Source organism: Mobula birostris, chromosome 21, assembly GCF_030028105.1.
Source record: "Mobula birostris isolate sMobBir1 chromosome 21, sMobBir1.hap1, whole genome shotgun sequence".
Lineage (NCBI taxonomy): Eukaryota > Metazoa > Chordata > Chondrichthyes > Myliobatiformes > Myliobatidae > Mobula > Mobula birostris.
The window spans coordinates 34,282,374-34,302,140 of NC_092390.1; the positions used below are offsets into that span (position 1 = coordinate 34,282,374).

Here is a 19,767-nt window from a genome sequence, read left to right on the forward strand (position 1 = left end):
AATGGATATTGAACCCTTGGACAGTATCTCACTTTTTTAATGCATATCATTTCTGTCTTTTGAATGATTTTTAATCTATTCAATATACATATACTGTAATTGATTTACTTATTTATTATCAGTATTATTTTTGTTTTTTCTTCTATATTATGTATTGCATTGAACTGCTGCTGTTAAGTTAACAAATTTCATGACGCATGCTGGTGATAATAAACCTGATTCTGATTCTGAGTTATATTAAACTTCAGTCAGACCTCACTTGGAAAGAAATACCTGTTGTCCCTCCCTAGTTCTGTTCTTCATCCAACTTAGAGCAATGCATTCGGCATTTATCTGGGAACTGAAATGGGATATTGTAAACCACTTGGATGTATCCACATCAGGAATCACCAAGAACTTCTTGCTTTTTCAGTGATGCCCATTCATAAATGAATAAATATGTTTGAAAGAAACTCAACTGTTCCAGAAACATAACACAAATGCATCTCTGTAAATTCCTTGCCCCTTGTAATTTGACCTGAGTTACACCTTGGGATTCTCATGTACAATCGTGTCTGAAAGTTCACAGGGAATAGTGCAGAATCCCCCCAAAAACATATCATCCACTGAGTAGCACTGCTGTGGGTGAAAATGCCTTGTAAATGAGAGAGGTCAGAGGAGGATGGCCAGAGGGGTTCAAGCTGACAGGACTGTGACTGTAACTCCCATTAAAACAATGGTGTCCAGATGGGCTTCTCTGAATGCGCCCCACATCAAACTTTGAACTGGGTTGGCTGCAGGAGCAGAATAACAGAAGCATACCCTCAGCGGCCACTTTATTATGTACAGGATGCATATAATAAAGTGCCCACTGAGAGGATGCGGAGTTGCAGGATCATACAACAACATCTTAAGAAGTAATTCTTTATTTGCCCTCATGGTGGTGCTGTTCATCAATGTGGAATGCTTGACTTGGCCCGGCTTCTATTTCGAGCACAAGATGTACAGACTCTCCAACTTGTTCTGCTGTTCCAGTCTTGGCCTTTATGTTCTTTCTTACTGTTTCACAATATCCTCAAGTCGAAAATGCCAACAGACAATCTCAACCCTCTACACACATTTTTAAGACTTGTGAAACTATCACAGCAATCTCAACAACTCTGAAGAAAGCAACCCTTGAAATATAAAGCACCTTTTTATGGTCTCAACTAGTTCATTATTTATATATCCATGTGGGAGCACACCTTTAGACACACATTCACAGGAAGCATCATATGTCTTATCGTGGCGGGTTGGGGCTCTGGGGCAAGGCCCATATCAGCCTTGAATACTGTATATAATATATCCGACAATTCATCTTCCAGAGCAATCTGGAAAAGGAAATCCCAAAAATTCCACCATATCTCTATTTTAATCAAAAACACATGTTTTCCAAAAACACATGTCCTCGTTACAGAATTCTCACCAGGAGAATCTTTTTCATAATATTTTCACAACTCATCTTATCCAAAGTTGAATTTGCATTCCTCCAATGTCTCCGCCAGTTTTCCCAAACTGATGGCAGTTGCCTTAGGATGTCTTGAATAATTGTTGCATAATTTATATATAATTACTGTTTTCCTTTGCATCCGTTGTATATCCTTGTGTATGCTTTTGCCTTGACATTAACGTTTTGATGTCGACCTGTCCTCTCCTCAGTTGTAAGTCTGTTTTCCATATTCACTTAAAATTCATAGTCTCTGTTTTTAAATGGTTGGCAATTTGCCCAACAAGCTTTTTTTTTCCCGTTAGATAATTGCTAAAATAGTCTCTGTTAATTTTGATAACCATTATAAGTTTTCTTAATTTTTCATTTCCTGGTGATCTTGGTTTCTTCTTTGTCATTCTTATGCTTAGTCTCGCAGGGTATTTTTTGTTTGACATTTTCCTGTAATTCCTCTTTCATTTGATGTTGTGCTTTGCTTCTCTAGTAGTCAGCACATGGATGTTTCATCCTTGCTGACCGAAATCAGTTCTGTACATTCCCCCCAAACACCGATAGTAAACATCAAATACATTCAGTTTGGGCTTCCGGTGACGTCATCGTCCAGAATGGCAGCTTAAAATAATAGCTTCTCCGGAAAAACGCTTATTTTGCCATATTAATCCACCAGATACAAGATTTCTCGAAAATATTTGAACTGCTAAGGGGGGCAAGAATGGGGAAAAGGAATGGAGATAAAAAAAAGCATCACTGTGGAGCCTGTGGACGAGGAGGCTGCAAGAAGCGGCTTTCCTATGCAAATACACGGTAGTGAGGCTGACGCTGGGCCTCATTCTGGCGAAGTGGCAAATTTAGTAAAACTTCTGGAAGAGATACTGGAATTCCAAAAAGACATAAAACAGCAACTAAATGATATCAAGTCAGAGCTCACCAACATTAATCAAAAAATAGCGGTGGCAGAGACGCGAATTGAAAAGGTGGAAGATCGCGTTCAAAACGTGGAACGGATATTATGTAAAATGATAAGTGTTAATTCAACAAGAAAATAAGCTACTTGACCAAGAAGGAAGGTTACGACGCAAGAAAATCAGGATATATAATGTTCCCAAAGGAGCGGAGGGGTTGTCTATGGTGGAGTTTGTAGAAAAGTTACTATGGGACACACTGGAGATTCCCTCGACTATGGAACTTGAAATTGAGAGAGCACACCGCATGCTCGTCCCACTGCCTGCTGGAGACAGGGAAGATAAGTCACAGTCAATAGTAATCAGATTCCTTTGGTACAAAACCAAAGCACAGATTCTGCTCAAGGCTTGGGGAAAGAAGAAGGTATTTTTAACAGGAAATTAATATATTTTGATCAAGATTATCCCGCAGCAGTCCTGCAGAAATGTAAGGAATATTCTGAAGCGAAGCGAGTATTAAAGCAAAGAAAGATTAGATTCCAGATTCCGTACCCTGCTAAACTGCGAGTGTTTTATGAAGACGGGACGCAACTGTATCAGACAGTGGAAGAGGCGAATGCAGATATGAAGGACAGAGGGTTGCCCATCAGTGTGATTAGACTGAGGGAAAGCCTGGCTGAGCAGCTATCCTGCTCTGTTTGGGAAATAGTGAGAGAATCGAGAAAGCAGGGGACAGGAGGAGGGCAAAAGAAGAATATCAGGAAGAGACTGCGAGTTTTCAGAAGACAGCCCTCACCCCCTCCAGAAGAGCCATACGGTCTGACTAATTTCAAAAGTGTTGATTAGCTAAACAGAGGCAAAAATAGATGGTACTATACTTATCTCAAGAAGCACATGTTACAATGTGGATTTTATATTACTCAATTATTTTATCTTTTATTCATTCATTCACTCCTTTTTCCCCACCTAAATGAGAATATGTACATGGGAGGAATACACAGGGAAGCCTTTTCTGAGTAATGGACACAGATTTTTTCACTTACCTTTATGGGTACTGCAGTGGAGGCCCTCAACTCACAGGTAGGAGAGGCTATCCCCCACGGTTAGTTGTTTCTTCTAGCTCAACCCAGGGTCATCTACTAGAGACATCAGCCTTGGAATCACACCTTTGTACCTTTTTTCTCATTCGCATTTCTTGATTCTTATTTGTTCAGGGAGTAGATCAATTAAGTTTTATTCTGCTAATTTCAATGATATACTGACAGATAAATACACATGGCTAAGGACAAAGTAAAATTCATTTCTTTTAATGTCAGTGGGCTGTTAAATCCAATCAATCGCAGTAAAATTCTATCAAAAATGAAGGAAGAACAGGCCCATGTAGTACAGTTACAGGAAACTCACTTAAGTGATAATGAGCATGGAAAACTAAAGAGAATGGGCTTCACTAATTTGTTTTTCTCCTCACATAAATCAGGACATAGGAGAAGAGTTGCTATTCTCATCTCAAGCAAGCTAAATTTTGAAAAAGTATTCGAAATGGGAGATAAGGAGGGCAGGTATATTCTGGTAAGGGGGAATATAGACGGAAATTCAGTTACTCTGTTGAATATATACATACCCCCAGGAAGTAATATTAGTTTCTTCCAGAAACTAATGGAAACAGAAGGGGTCTTGATATCTGGGGGAGACTTAAATTTACAATTGCAACCAAAGTTAGACTCTTCCAATAGAAAAACCGATGAAACAAAGTCCTTGCATAAGAAAGTTAACATACTTTTTGAGGATGTTGGTCTAATTGATATATGGAGGGACCTTTTCCCCAACAGAGAGGATTACACTCATTATTCTGCACCCTATTCAGTATATACAAGAATAGACTATTCCATAACATTTGGAAAAGATAGAGACAAAATAATCACTTGCGGAATTGGGACAATAGATGTAAGTGACCATGCACCTATATATTTATCTGTTGATTTTGACCTACAACCAAAGAATACTATTTAGAAACTAAATTCAAGTCTATTCAATGATCTGTATTTTAAGGAACAAATTAAAAAGGAAATTGGTTTTTACTCAGAATTCAATGATAATGGAGAGGTTTCACCTCCCATTCTATGGGATACTCTGAAAGCTGTCTTAAGAGGGAAAATTATAGCGATATCTTCATATAAGAAAAAAATAAGGAATAAAACATTAGAGGAATTACAAAATAAGCTGAAGGGACTAGAAAAAAGCACAAATTGAGTTTGGCACAGGATACATTAGAGGAAATGAAAAAAATTAAGAAAGAAATTAATAGTTCGGCTGCACAAGAAATCAGGAAAAATCTAATGTTTCTGAAACAAAGACACTATGAAAGTGGATCTAAATCTATGAAAATACTGGCATGGAAACTGGAAAAAAAAGATAGCAGAAAGTACAATTCATAGAATTAGGGATCCAAGAACAAAAGTGATAAAAAAAAATAAGCTAAGTGGAATTCAAGAAGCTTTTGAAATATTTTACAAAACTCTATATTCCAAAGTTCCAGGGGGAAGCATAACCCAAATTGACACCTTCCTGAATTCTATAGAGTTACCCACTTTAAGCAAAGAACAAAATAGAACGATGACTGTTGACATAACTGAAGCTGAACTATAAACTGCAATTAGTAGGTTTAAATTAAGCAAGTCACCAGGATCAGATGGATATACGGCAGAGTGGTATAAAGAGTTTAGAAGAGAGTTAATTCCTGTTTTACTCCCCACACTGAACTGGGCTCTAGATAAGGCGCAAAGGCCACCCAGCTGGAAGGAGGCGATAATCTCAGCTATACCGAAGGAAGGCAAGGATAAAATGAAATGTGGGTCATTTAGACCAATATCTGTTCTTAATGTAGACTATAGATTATTTACCTCCATCATGGCCAAATGATTAGAAGAGTTTCTACCCATACTGATAAATAATGATTAGACAGGTTTTATACAACAACGCCAAACACGATATATGAAGGACACTTCACATTATGGATCATATACAAAAAAATAAAATTGAAGAAATAGTGATAAGTGTGGATGCTGAAAAGGCATTTGATTTGGTTAATTGGAATTTTCTTTACAGAGTATTGCATAGATTTGGTCTACATGACACAATTATTAAAACTATACAGGCACTATATGTCAATCCTACTGCTAGTATTATAATCAATGGATATTTATCAAATAGTTTTACCCTAGAAAGGGGCACAAGACAGGGTTGTGCATGGTCACCGCTACTCTTCGCATTATATATGGAACCATTAGCTCAATACATCAGCTAAAATGAAGATATCAGGGGAATTACTATTAAAGGGACACAGCATAAATTGGCTTGTTATTCAGATGACATATTGATCGATCTAGGGCAACCAACATACTCTTTACCTACATTGATGCAATCCTTTGAACAATATGGTCAATCAGGGTACAAGATCAACATAGATAAAACCCAATTACTTTCGTATAACTACAGCCCACCAAGAGAAATTGAAAGTAGATATCCTTGGGCATGGCAAACAGAGTCTTTCAAATATTTGGGCATCATTATGCCAAAAGATTTGGCAAAATTATCAGAATGCAATTATCTGCCTATATATAAAAAAATTATGGAAGATATAACAAGATGGAACCCAATGCCTTTTTTTAAGTCTCAGTTCAAGGATTGAATCCATTAAAATAAATATATTGACCAGACTATCTCTTTCAGACCCTACCAATAGAGATTAACCAAAATAATTTCAATGAATGGAACAAAAAGTTATCATGATATATATGGCAAGGTAAAAGGCCAAGAGTTCATCTCAAAACTTTGCAATTAGCCAAGGAAAAGGGGGGATGGGGCCTACCTTCTCTTTGAGATTATTATTTTGTAGCACAGTTGAGAGCTGTGATATGCTGGTGCAACCCATAATATGGGGCTCAATGGAAAAACATTAAGGAGAGGATACTTTCCATCCCCATACAGGCAATTTTGGCTGATAACAACCTACAAAGTTACATAAATACGATTGATAACCCATGGGTGAAATGGACTCTTAAAATATGGAAAACTATTATTAAAGAATATAAACTAGAGAGAGATATTGCAATTATTAAATGATGTGCATAAGACTCGGAATTTACACCGAATAAACTGGATGCTAGATTTAAGGACTGAACAGCTAAAGGAATAACAGCTATTCGCAATATAATGAAAGAAGGGACACTGTTCAGTTTTGAAATGGTAAAAGGGAAACACCTATTAGAAAAACAAGACTTTTATCAGTACTTGCAGATGTGACAGTATGTTCCTGGGGGGGGGGAGGTTAGAAATGTAACCAAGGCAAGTACATGTTTGATAGAACTATTTAGAAAAGTATATAATTCAGATAATGGTAGTAGAATCATTTTAAGCGTGTATAAGGGTTTGTCAAATCTTAAAACACATTTGACTTCATACATTAAAACAAAATGGGAGAAGGAAGGAGGGATAATTATATCTGAAGAAGAATGGATAATAATATGGAGCTATCAATGGAAGTGTACCAGTTCACAGAAATGGAGGGAGTTTGGACGGAAATACTTGATAAGATATTTTATTACACCCTCTCAGAAATCCCATTATGATAGTAACCTCCCTGTTTGCTGGAGAAATTGTGGAAATCAAAATGTAAACCATCATTATATTTTCTGAGAATGTCCCGTTATCAAAGACTATTGGAGTGGAATACACAATACCCTACAAGACATATTTAAATGTGACATACCCTTAGAAAATAAGACCATATATTTTGGGTATGTACCTCAAAAATGGTTGAAAAGAGATAAATATTTAATGAATATAAAGCTGGTGGCTGGTAAAAAGACTCTTACCAGGAAATGGTTATCACAGGAGAGCCCAACTTTAAATGTACGGATGGAAATTACAACGGACATTTACAAAATGGAGAAGATAACAAGATCTGTTAATCATAAGTTGGAACAATTTGATTCATACTGGGAAAGGTGGTTGAACTACATAACACCTCACAGGCCTGATTTTATTCTCACAAGTCAATGAATATGTTGTAAAAAAAATCACTCCCTACTTGTACATAGTTTTCTCCTTTTGCTTGTTCTTTCTTTCCTCTCTTTTCTATAAGTGCATTCCTCAGTTAAATATTATGTGGAGGTTTGTGACAAATATGAATATATATATATGTACAGTGTCTGAAATACAGTGTCTTATGGAAATGTTTGTGCGCATGTGCTGGTCGTGCATGCAGCCCGGTACAGCCGTTCTGATCTATTCTTACTTTCTTCTTCTTACTTCCTAATTTACGTTATTTTTTTGTATTTTTTTTCTCACGGTAACACATCGAAGCTGCACCCTCTCTAACATGCTGGTAGAGAGAGTTTTATTTGTTTTTTTTAGTGCTGGAAATGGTTACATCCCGACACGTGGGACAGAAGCAAGGTCGCATTGTGTATTCCAGCTAATCCCAGCCGGCTTAGCTAACAGAGCGGCGGACACCCCTGCTGAAATCCGGAGGAAAACACACAGAGGATGCAGAGGGGGATCACAAGGTTGAGGAAAGAGGACCGGGTCGAGACAACAGAGACTTATGGAGAAGAGGAGTTCGGTGGGTAATACCGTCCCGGCTGACCGGAAGTGCACTGAGAGCGGTAAGCATAAAGGAGTTGGGTGCTTACTAAGCTGGTTAACAACAGATGGTGCAATCCGGGTCATATTATGATCGAGGAACGTGTTCACAGACTGGATATTGAACTTTTTACTGTTGGACTTCGGCCACATTCCACCGTGATACAACACTTGGCGGCATGGGAGGTCGTTCCTGCCTGTGGCCATCGAACGTGCAGCTCCTCCCATGGAGAGTCAGACTCCCTGAGCCAATAGACTGGTTCTGGACTTATTTTCCATCTGGCATAGTTTGTATTTTGCTGTTTGATTGTTGGTGGTTTTTGTATTGCAGAGAAAACACATGTAGTCACAGGGAGAGAATACCAACTCCTTACTGGCAGCATCAGGAATTGAATCGGTGTCATCTGTACTATAAAGCACTGTCCTAACTATTATGCGATCTTACTGCTATAAAACTATTAAAATAGCATGGACACTGATCCCTTTGACTGTGGATTGACAACATTAAGTTTTAGTGCCTCGTTATGCAACTGGACTGATATTTGCTTGAATGCAGGACATTTGGAAAGACGTTTCCAAGTTTAAGATGCTAAATAACTTGGTGAGTCTGACATGGGAAGTACATTGCAATAGGCCATATTCCTAAATTTAGGTCTCAACCAATCAAGGACGATGTCAGTTAACAGAATTACATCGAGGGGAGTGGGGAATCTTCACAAACAGAGTTTTACCCGGCAATCTCCTGACCTCAGTTTTTCTCCACCAACTACTGATCTGCCAGTAACATGATCCATCTGTTGTGTACAACACCTAAAAAGAGAAAATCCTCATAGTCCTCATCCAATCCCTCCTCCAATCGATTGCCCAGTTTCCCTTCTTGTCCATGGACTGGCCCATTTATCATTTCCCAACCTAATATTCCTTCCCAACCCTGGCCACCAACCTCCTTGCCTGACTTCCTTCACCAAACTCAACTCTTCCCTCCCAAGACTTATTCCTTCTTCCATTGCTTCCAATATATAATGTTTTCCTTTGTGTATGTTGTATATTTTTGTGTATGCTTTTGCTTTGATGTTGACTGTCCTCTCCCCTGCTGTAATTATGTTTTTAATATTCACTTCAAATTCGCAGTCTCTGTTTTTAAGTGATTGGCAATTTGCCCACCAAGCTTCTGTTTCTTAAGATAATTCCTAAAAACAGTCTACATTTATTTTGATAACCATTGTAAGTTTCTTTTTCATTTTCCCAACCCTGGTGATCTTGGTTTCTGCTTTGTCATTGTTGTGTTTGGTCTGCCAGGCTATTTTTTTGTGACCTTTTCCCATAATTCCTCTTTCATTTGATGTTGTGCTTGGCCTCTTCAGTAGTCAACACATGGATGTTTCATCCTTGCTGATAGAAATCCGTTCTGCATGATGTTCTTTTCACATTTCCCCCAAACACCGATAGTAAACATTCAATCCATTCAGTTTTAATATAAGCAGCCTGAACCACTACATAGACAGTCAACTTTATATAAATCTAGCACTCTTACAGCAGCACACATAAAAGTTGCTGGTGAGCACAGCAGGCCAGGCAGCATTTATAGGAAGAGGTACAGTCGATGTTTCGGGCTGAAACCCTTTGTCAGGACTAATTGAAAGAAGAGCTAGTAAGAGATTTGAAAGTGGGAGGGGGAGGGGGAGATCCAAAATGATAGGAGAAGACAGGAGGGGGAGGGATGGAGCCAAGAGCTGGACAGTTGATTGGCAAAAGGGATATGAGAGGATTATGGGATGGGAAGCCCAGGGAGAAAGAAAGGGGGGTGGAAGTCCAGAGGATGGGCAATAACGGATGGGGTATGAGGGGGAGGTGGGGAATTAACGGAAATTAGACAAGTCAATGTTCATGCCATCAGGTTGGTGTCACAATGGCGGGGCATTGGGAGCAAGGGTGGACCCAAATGCAAGACACATCTTGTGAGGTTACTTAGATTTAGTTTATTGTTTGATACCAGGAGAGCAAGGCACGAGCAGGAAATAGCGAACTGGACAAGGACTCATGACTATGACTAGGCTGGGACCAAGGGTCTGGGCTTGGACTTGGAATCGGCTCCCAGAACTAGAGGAGACATGAAGAGGCTAGGGTATGGACTCCAAGCCAGAGACTGGGCAAGGACCCAGTACCTGGATCTTGCCTCGAGCTCGGACCCCAGAACCAGGCATGGACATGACATGGGCTAGGTAGAGGAGGAACATGGAAAACAGAGCCTCGGTCTCGGGAGAGCAGGTACATGGAACCATGGACACATACACAGAACACAGAGTCAGGACCCCTCCTTGGGTACAGGACATAGGGCTGGGACTCACACACAGAACAGAGAGCCGGGACCCCTCCTTGGATACAGGACATAGGGCCGGGACTCTCACACAGAACAGAAAGCCGGGACCCCTCCTTGGATACAGGACATAGGGCCGGGACTCATGACCCTCCGTGGGGCAACAGCAAGACGGCCTGACTTACCCCACGGAGGCGAGGACAAGACGAGACAAGACATGACTCTCCGCAGGACAATGGCAAGACGGCCAGACTTACCCCACGGAGGCGAGGACCAGACAAGACAAGACATGACCCCCCCGCGGGCAACGGCAAGATGGCCTGACTTACCCCACCGGAGGCAAGGACAGGACAAGACCAACACGAAAGCACACTAGACAATACCTATCTAGCTCCGGTGATAGAACTAGACTGAAGGGCAGGCGAGGGCTGCAGATGAGGGCTAGAGGCGAGAGGGGCAGAGAAGGGATACAGACAGGGGGGTAGGACAGGAATCACAGACCGCCAGGGTCAGGACTTGACTCAGAACAGGGAAGCCGCCCGGACCAGGACCTGACTTGGTGCTAAAATGCCGCCAGGGAGAGGACTTGACTTGGTGCTTGAATGCCACCAGGGCCAGGATATGACTTGATGCTAGAATGCCGCCAGGGCCAAGACTTGACTTGGTGCTAGAATGCCGCCAGGGCCAGGACTTGACTTGGAGACTCCGGGTAGTGGCGAGCTCTTGACTTGGCCCGGGAACAGTAGACAGCGGTTCTTGATTCCCTCCGGCGGATTAACTGACGGACCCACCTTGGTAAGGAAACTTTGTAGGCTCGCTTTAGCGGGGTAACTTGACAGGGTTGCTCCGGTGAGGAAAGGCGAATTACCGGCACTCGCTTCGGGCAGAGACTAGGCTTGTTCTGGTCAGATGACATTGGCACGCTGTACCTTGGTGACTTTGCAGACGCTCCCGCGCCGAATGGCTGAAAGCCGGAGACTATAAACTACCGGTTCAGCCGAGTGTTAATTGCCTCTAATCACCAAAGTTGAGGGACATGGGAAAACAGGGAATCAACGGTCCGATCGTAACATAAACAAGGTAAATTTAAAGGGACCCCGATCCGGACCATGACAGTTGGAGGCTACCCAGACAGAATACAAGGCGTTGTTCCTCCAACCTGAGTGCGGCTTCATCTTTACAGTAGAGGAGGCCGTGGATAGACATATCAGAATGTGAATGGGACGTGGAATTAAAATGTGTGGTCACTGGGATACCCTGCTTTCTCTGGTGGACAGAACGTAGGTGTTCAGCGAAACGGTCTCCCAGTCTGCGTCGGGTCCCAGCTCTCTCAGAAATACTAGGTCCAAGACTCATCATATCCACTCCCTGGGCTCTCTCTCCAATGGGCTTCAGATCATAATTTACATGCACATTGGAATCCGGAATTTCCCCCTGCAGTTTCCATTCTGTTTTTCTGATTCCCCATTAATTTCCCTTAACCTCATTCTCCTCTCTTCCTGCAGCAAAACTCCATCACAGACGTTTCACAACCTCTTTTTCCTCATTCATTCCTTTCTCCTCAGTTAGCCCAGTCTTGATTTCAGAGATGTCTCATTGAAAAGATTCCATTCTGACTTCAGAGGTGAGCTCAAAGTTGGAGGCTCTCTGTTCCTGAATCTCCACATGTTCTTTACTGGACTCTCTACGACACCTGCCTGCTACGTTAATGCTCGTGATGTCTCTAATTCACAATCTCCACTGAACAGAACTAGTGAAAGCAAGGATGCAGGGAGGAGATAGTTACAGAGTGAGAACAATGGTGGGTAACAGTGAGTTAAAGTCTGGACTCTTCTGGATTACTTGAGGGAGATATCAAATAATTCTGTGAACTATCAAAGATTGTTGGAATATTATTGAAAAGTCTAACTAGTGGGCAGGATTAGCATGTAAGGGGTTTAAACTGGGTGATATTTGTATTAACATTGACTGTTTTAAAGATAGTAGATTATTGTTACCAGTTCAATTCTCAAGGAAGGAGCAGGTTTGCCAGTCTTAGTTTCCAGATTCACTTTCCATTCCACTCTCAGTCAATAAATCATACAACTCGGACCAGCCCCCAGATTATAAAAGCTACCAGAAATCCACATTTTGAACTGCCAGATAGCTTTTCAACTCGTCTGAAGTATGTCTGCAATCCCAAACTGCACCGTGAGGTGGGTAAGCCCTTCCCTTAACATGAGAGCACTCACTTTTCTCATCCCAGGAAATGATGATTTGAAGCAAGGCTTGTAGTCCAGGTCCCTGAAATGGGCAGAATTTTCATGAGGAGAGAGAGAGAGCCCCAAGAGGCAAATAAATAAACATATCCTCCATTTCAAGGAATCTGTACTGTGGAGGAATGGCTTTTCATTACCGAGAGCATTCAGTAATAGTGGATTATATATCGAAGTTTATAGATGTCACGAAGTGGTGCAGTGAGCAGAGCAGATAGGGATTAAAATCTACAAAGCATCATAATGGTTAATGCAGGCAAAGCAACTGCAGAATCTGGCGATACAGAAATGTGGACAAGTTCGGAATTGTGGAGGAGCAGTGAAACAGAAGGGAGTTATTAAACCCAGTGAATGAAAATCAATGTGAATGGCAGGAAGTGAGTCTTTAATTACAAGGAGAGCTGGAAATCAAAACTGGAGCTTTGTGCATCTTTGGGTTAAATTATCTTTGGGGTTCTGATCGCCATATCTCAGACGATGCCATCGTCTACCTGCTGAATCGTGTCTACGCCCACCTGGACAAGCCAGCGAGCACTGTAAGAGTCATGTTTTTTGACTTCTCCAGTGCGTTCAACACCATCCGCCCTGCTCTGCTCGGGGAGAAGCTGACAGCGATGCAGGTGGATGCTTCCCTGGTATCATGGATTCTTGATTACCTGACTGGCAGACCACAGTACGTGTGCTTGCAACACTGTGTGTCCGACAGAGTGATCAGCAGCGCTGGGGCTCCACAGGGGACTGTCTTGTCTTCCTTTCTCTTCACCATTTACACTTCAGACTTCAACTACTGCACAGAGTCTTGTCATCTTCAGAAGTTTTCGGATGACTCTGCCATAGTTGGATGTATCAGCAAGGGAAATGAGGCTGAGTACAGGGCTACGGTAGGAAAATTTGTCACATGGTGTGAGCAGAATTATCTGCAGCTTAATGTGAAGAAGACTAAGGAGCTGGTGGTAGACCTGAGGAGAGCTAAGGTACCAGTGACCCCTGTTTCCATCCAGGAGGTCAATGTGGACAAGGTGGAGGATTACAAATACCTGGGGATACGAATTGACAATAAACTGGACTGGTCAAAGAACACTGAGGCTGTCTGCAAGAAGGGTCAGAGCCGTCTTTATTTCCTGAGGAGACTGAGGTCCTTTAACATCTGCTGGACGATGCTGAGGATGTTCTATGAGTCTGTGGTGGCCAGTGTTATCATGTTTGCTGTTGTGTGCTGGAGCAGCAGGCTGAGGGTAGCAGACACCAACAGAATCAACAAACTCATCCGTAAGGCCAGTGATGTTGTGGGGATGGAACTGGACTCTCTGACGGTGGTGTCTGAAAAGAGGATGCTGTCTAAGTTGCATGCCATCTTGGACAATGTCTCCCATCCACTACATAATGTACTGGGTGGGCACAGGAGTACATTCAGCCGGAGACTCATTCCACCGAGATGCAGCACAGAGCGTCATAGGAAGTCATTCCTGCCTGTTGCCATCAAACTTTACAACTCCTCCCTTGGAGGGTCAGACACCCTGAGCCAATAGGCTGGCCCTGGACTTATTTCATAATTTACTTGCATAATTTACATATTACTATTTAACTATTTATGGTTCTATTATAATTTATTATTTATGGTGCAACTGTAATGAAAACCAACTTCCCCCGGGATCAATAAAGTATGGCTATGACTATGAATATGACTAATGATGTGTGCCCGTGGGCATGGTGACAGATCATATAGAATACGGGATTGGCAACATTAAAATATGGTGTCAGGTTTTGCAACTGAACTGATATTTGCCTGACCGCAGGACGTTCAGAAAGACCATACCAAGTTTAGTAGGCTAAATAACTTTATGAGATTGACAAGGGAAGTGCATTACAGCAGGCCATAATCTTAATTTTAGGCTCATCCATTCAAGGACGATGTCAGTTAACAGAATTGCATTGAGGGGAGTGGGGAGACTTCACAATCAGAGTTTTGCCTAGCAATCTCCTGACCTCAGCTTTCCTCCACCAACCACTGATCTGCCAGTAACATGATCCATCTGTTGTGTGCAACCCCTAAAAGGAGAAAACCTTATAGTCCTCGTCCAATCGATTGCCCAGTTTCCCTTCTTGTCCATGGACTGAGCCACTCTTTCATTTCCCAACTTAATATTCTTTTGCAACCCTGGCCACCAACCTCCTTGCCTGACTTCCTTCACTGAACCCAACTCTTCCCTCCCAAGACTTATTCCTTGTTCCATTGCTTCCAATGTTTGTGGCTTCAGGCTTTGACATGAATGGTCAGTTTCTCCCCACATTCATGATCATCTTTATCTGCATTTGGTTGGCTCAGCTGTCAGCACTACGTTCCCCAGAAATATCACATTCACCTTTGTTGTCTCGATCTCCAACAACTGAATCCGTCTTACTGATCCACTCATGCTCTTTCTCAGTTTATGATTCTGTGCACTCACATCGGGTTCAGATCCCCTTCGTCATGTTCCTCGTATCACCTACTAGTCCTGGTCTCACCGCTTCCTCTGACTTCTATATACAGTTTCCCTTCTCTCTACTCTTCAGATCTGATATTGAGTCTCGACCCAAGTCATTAACCATTCTTTTACCTTCACAGTGCTCGACCTGTGGAGTTCCTTCAGTAGGTTCCTTGTCTTTTCTCCAGATTTAATCATCTGCAGAATCTTGTACCTCTGTCATCTTTACCCTATTTTTCACAATTCCCTGCACTGAGGAGGAATTATTCTAGATCTCTGATTCTGGACGTACCACTAGTTATTGCACTGGGCTCTCCTGAGAGACAGACGACTTCTCACGGACTTGACTACAACAGTATCAAGCATATTGATGTTGTTTTCATTTTACACTTATCACTTTTACAATTGTTTGTCCAATTTGCTGTGTTGTCAGCATTGCAGAAACAGTTCAAAATCTCAGCTGAGTTCATTGCACAAGTGCATACACTGAGTGGCCACTTTGTTAGGTACACCTGCACCTTAATGCAAATATCTCACCAGCCAATAATGTGGCAGCAACTAAGTGTATAAAAACATGCAGACAAGGTCGAGTAGTTCAGTTGTTGTTCAGACCAAACAACAGAATGGGGAAGAAATGCGATCTAAGTGATCCTGATGGTGCAATGGTCGTTGGTGCCAGCGAGAATAGTTTTTGATTCTTAGAAAATGTGGATCTCCTGGGAATCTCAAACAGTACAGGCTCTGGAATTTATAGAGAACGGTGCAAGAAACTAAAAACATCCCGTGAGCAGAAATTCTGTGGCTGAAAACAGCTTCTTAATGCAAGAGATCAGAGGAGAATGGCCAGAGAGGTTTGAGCTAACAGGAGGTGACTGTAACACGTGTTGCAAAAGTGGTGTGCAGAGGAGCATCTCTGAATGCACAGCACATCGAACCTCGTTGGAGTTCTCAAACGTAAACTCAGTGGCCACTTTATTATGTACAGGAGGAATCGGAAAAAGTTGCAATGAATAAATATACTCAGCTGAGGTGAAAAAGTTTCTTGCTGCAGCATCACATAAGAAGTGTTTGCAAGAGAAACATAAATCTAAACTATGCACAATTCTCACAAGAAAGCAAAAAAGAAACAATTTTAGTGCAAAGCACTTAGAGTGTTAAACAAGAGTGATTAAAGTTATGCTGATTGGTTCAAGAACTGAATGTTTGAAAGGAAGTAACTGTTCTTGAATGTGATGGTACAGGATTCCAGGCTTCTCTACCTTCTGTCTGATGGTAGTTGTGAGAACGTGGCATGTCCTAGACGATGGATGTTACCTTCTTAACTTAAACTGGATATCCATGTATTTTCATAGCATCAGCAGCAGCTTTAGGCTCTTCCTTGAGACTTCCGTTTACAGCTTTTCCATTAGCGTTTTTGTCTGATGATGGGTTTCATCTGTTGGAGACACTGGCTAATCAGCCTTGCTACCAATTGCTTCTGAAATTTGTCAGCCATGATTTCTGATAGAGAGGCAACTGACTGAGATGGTGCCACAAAGTAGTTTCTTTCTTTTCTTTTCCCAACTACTGAGAATGACATGCTGGACTGGCCCAACTCTTAAATGACAAATTGGAATGTATATATATTCTGCGCTATTGCATAATTTAAAACACATTAATTCAGCATCATCTTAACACAGTAATTATTTTTATCTGGCTGCCTCGGCTTATTGGTTGGCATTTCCAGAACCAGGAGGATTTCCGGTGGCTTAATCTCCATCTGGTAGAATCTGGTCTGACCAGGCAGAGATTGAACTGTTCGGCACACATCGCTCTCTGACTATGCCCAGCTCAGGAATTCAAAATTTCTTAATTTTGTCAAACTAAGTATATAGCAGTTTGGATGGAGATTCAATATCACATCAATAATCTTTGATTACTTTGTGCTTTCATGCAGCAACACTCTGAAGGAATCCCTGTTTGAGAAACTCTGCCAGCTTCAGTGTCACTTCACGTGGATTCCACAGAAGGACAACACTGACTTCAGTGATATGAAGCTTAGATTACAAGATTCTATAAAACTTGGTGTTAAATATCAAGCCACATCCTACAACCAACTTGCTTTTGTGAACTGTTTGCAAGGCAACTATGAAGAAGCAATTCAAATTTAAAGGATGCTGAAAAAATTTGGAGAGGGAACCACAAAGATGAATTTGAAAGAAGGAGCATCATCACCTATGGAAACTTTGCCTGGGTGCATTACCACATGGGACAGCTGACTGAGGCCCAGTCCTACCTGGACAAGCTGGAGATGATCTGTAAACCGCTCAGTGACGGCCCTCGCTATATAGCAATGACCCCTGAGGTGTACGGGGAGAAGGGATGGTCATTGTTAACTTTTGGTACTAGTGTTTACTGTGAGGAGGCAAAGGAATGTTTTGAGAAGGCTTTGGAGGAAGATTCCGATAATGTGGAGTGGAATATGGGCTATGCGACTGCTTTGGTTCATCTGGAAACTATTTCTAGTACTCCAGAGAGACAGGAGCGGAGTCAGCCAGTGAGGTATCTGCGACGGGTGCTGGAGCTTGATCCAGATGACACAGTGGCCATGGTTATGTTGGCCCTAAAGCTGCAACAGTTCAATGAAGCAGAGAAAGCAAATGAATTAGTTGAAGAAGCATTGAGGAAGACCCCAGATCTGCCATATGTGCATCGCTATGCAGCAAAGTTTTACAGAATAGGAGGAGATGTCGATATCGCAATAGACCTGTTGAAGAGAGCTTTAGAATTTACTCCATGCTCATCCTTCTTACACCACCAAATCGGTCTATGTTACATGGGAAAACTATTCACTCTGAAAAAGAAAGCTGACAGCAACTATCCTGACAGAGCTGCATTTCAACAGAAAGCTGAGTTGATCAGTAAACACAAATATCACTTTGAAAAAGCATTTGAACTCAAAACATCACTTCTTCTTGCAAAACTGGATTTTGCAGGAATCTACTTCGAAAATGGAGAAGCCGACCGAGCAGAGGAGATCTACAACAGTCTGCTGAGCTTGAAGGATCTTGCTCTGGATCATAAGCAGGCACTAGCTTTACAAGTTGGATTATTTGAACTGCACCACAAAAGATCTGAATCAAACGCCATCATCTATTTTCTGGATGGACTTAAAATCCATCATGGAAGTATAAATTGGAAGCTCTGTGACAGTAAGTTGAGAAAGATCTTAGGAAAACAAATTCAGAGGAATCAAAGAAACGGCAAAGCCTTTGGTGTTCTTGGGTTAGTGCACCAGCTGGCTGGGGAGAAGGATGAGGCTGTTGAATGCTTTGAAAGGTCTTTGGAATGTGGGTCCTGGCAATGAAGAATATCTCACAGCTCTTAGTGAATTATGTCTTTCTACTTAGTCTCTAGATATCAGACTAGATCCAGGGGCACTGTGACCGTGGAAAGGTCTGTCCTCAATCATTACTCACTGCATTCGTTTTTCCCGACTATTCTCCAATTTCCACCTGAGTTGTAGTGACATTATTTCATATACATCTGATGATCTGGCTATATCAGTAACACTAGCATGTAAACACAACTTTAATTTCTCTGTTTATTACTCAATGGATCCAATTTCAGCTGGAGTTGATTGCTAGTCCAGCAAATTCTAGGTAAAACTGATTTTTGTGTGACAGCACCAAACAAGAAGTACCATCTCATTCAGTTTCCATGTTAATAAAGCTTGGTGTGAAAGAAAATGAAATGATTCCAAAAATACTTTGATAACAAAGGAGAATACTGTACTGCATTTTCTCAAATAAGCTATAACCAATTATGAACCAGTTATGTAGAATGTTCTATATTTCAGTTTACTCTTGAGATCGATTGCAATAAACTTTCCTTACTCTTTTACATTATTTGCTTTTATTAATTCCATTCTGAGCCATTTTAATTTGCTAGACAAAATATTCCAGAAGAAATCTTTGCAACTTGTAGTAGAGTCTATGTAGTGTTGGTTTGCCTGCCACATTAATGAGTTAAAACTTCATGCAATTTACAGTGAAAAAGCACTAAAGTTGACTCAAAATGTTAAAAATATTAAGATATTATGCTATAAAAGCAGAAAATTCAGGTAACTTTTAGCAGATCTTTCAGTATCCATGGAAGGGAAAACAGAGTTTAATTTTTAGACTGAAGATCGAGATGCTGCCTGACCTGTTGAGCATTTTTTCAGAATTTTTACAGTTAAGAATTTTGATTTCCAATGTTCGTAGTTTTTAAATTAAATTTTAATTGAAAATCTTCTTGTCAATAGTGTATATATTCTTTCAATATTGCTAAGTATGCCATAATATCAGAAACTGGGTGTTAAAATAACCAATAAAATGTTATGATTTAATTCACCACACCAGTAGTGAAATGTGAGCGATTTTCTTGCTGCACTCTATGGTGAACAGTATCAGTTCATGGAACATTTAAGGAACTTTCACTCCAGCCTTTAGTGCCAATAATAAAGTTAACAATTCCAATTTGGTAAGCAGAGCTGATTGTTCCTGATGTGGTCTTCCCTTCATTAAGAAATCTTTTCCAGATGTAATGTCCGTCTTGCAATGCACCTCATTCAGTTCAGCTCACTCAGTCTTGCACTCATTTTTGTCGACCACTTGAATTCTTCATCCCACTCTGACCTGTTCACTGTTCTAGCAAAGTTCAATATAAGCTTGAGGAACAACAACACATTATCTGGATG

General features: G+C 41.2%; 1 pseudogene; it reads left to right on the forward strand.

The window, feature by feature from the left end:
* Positions 1-7,601: 7,601 nt before the first annotated feature.
* On the forward strand, positions 7,602-19,378 carry LOC140185931 (interferon-induced protein with tetratricopeptide repeats 5-like; annotated as a pseudogene).
* The last annotated feature ends 389 nt before the right edge of the window (positions 19,379-19,767 follow it).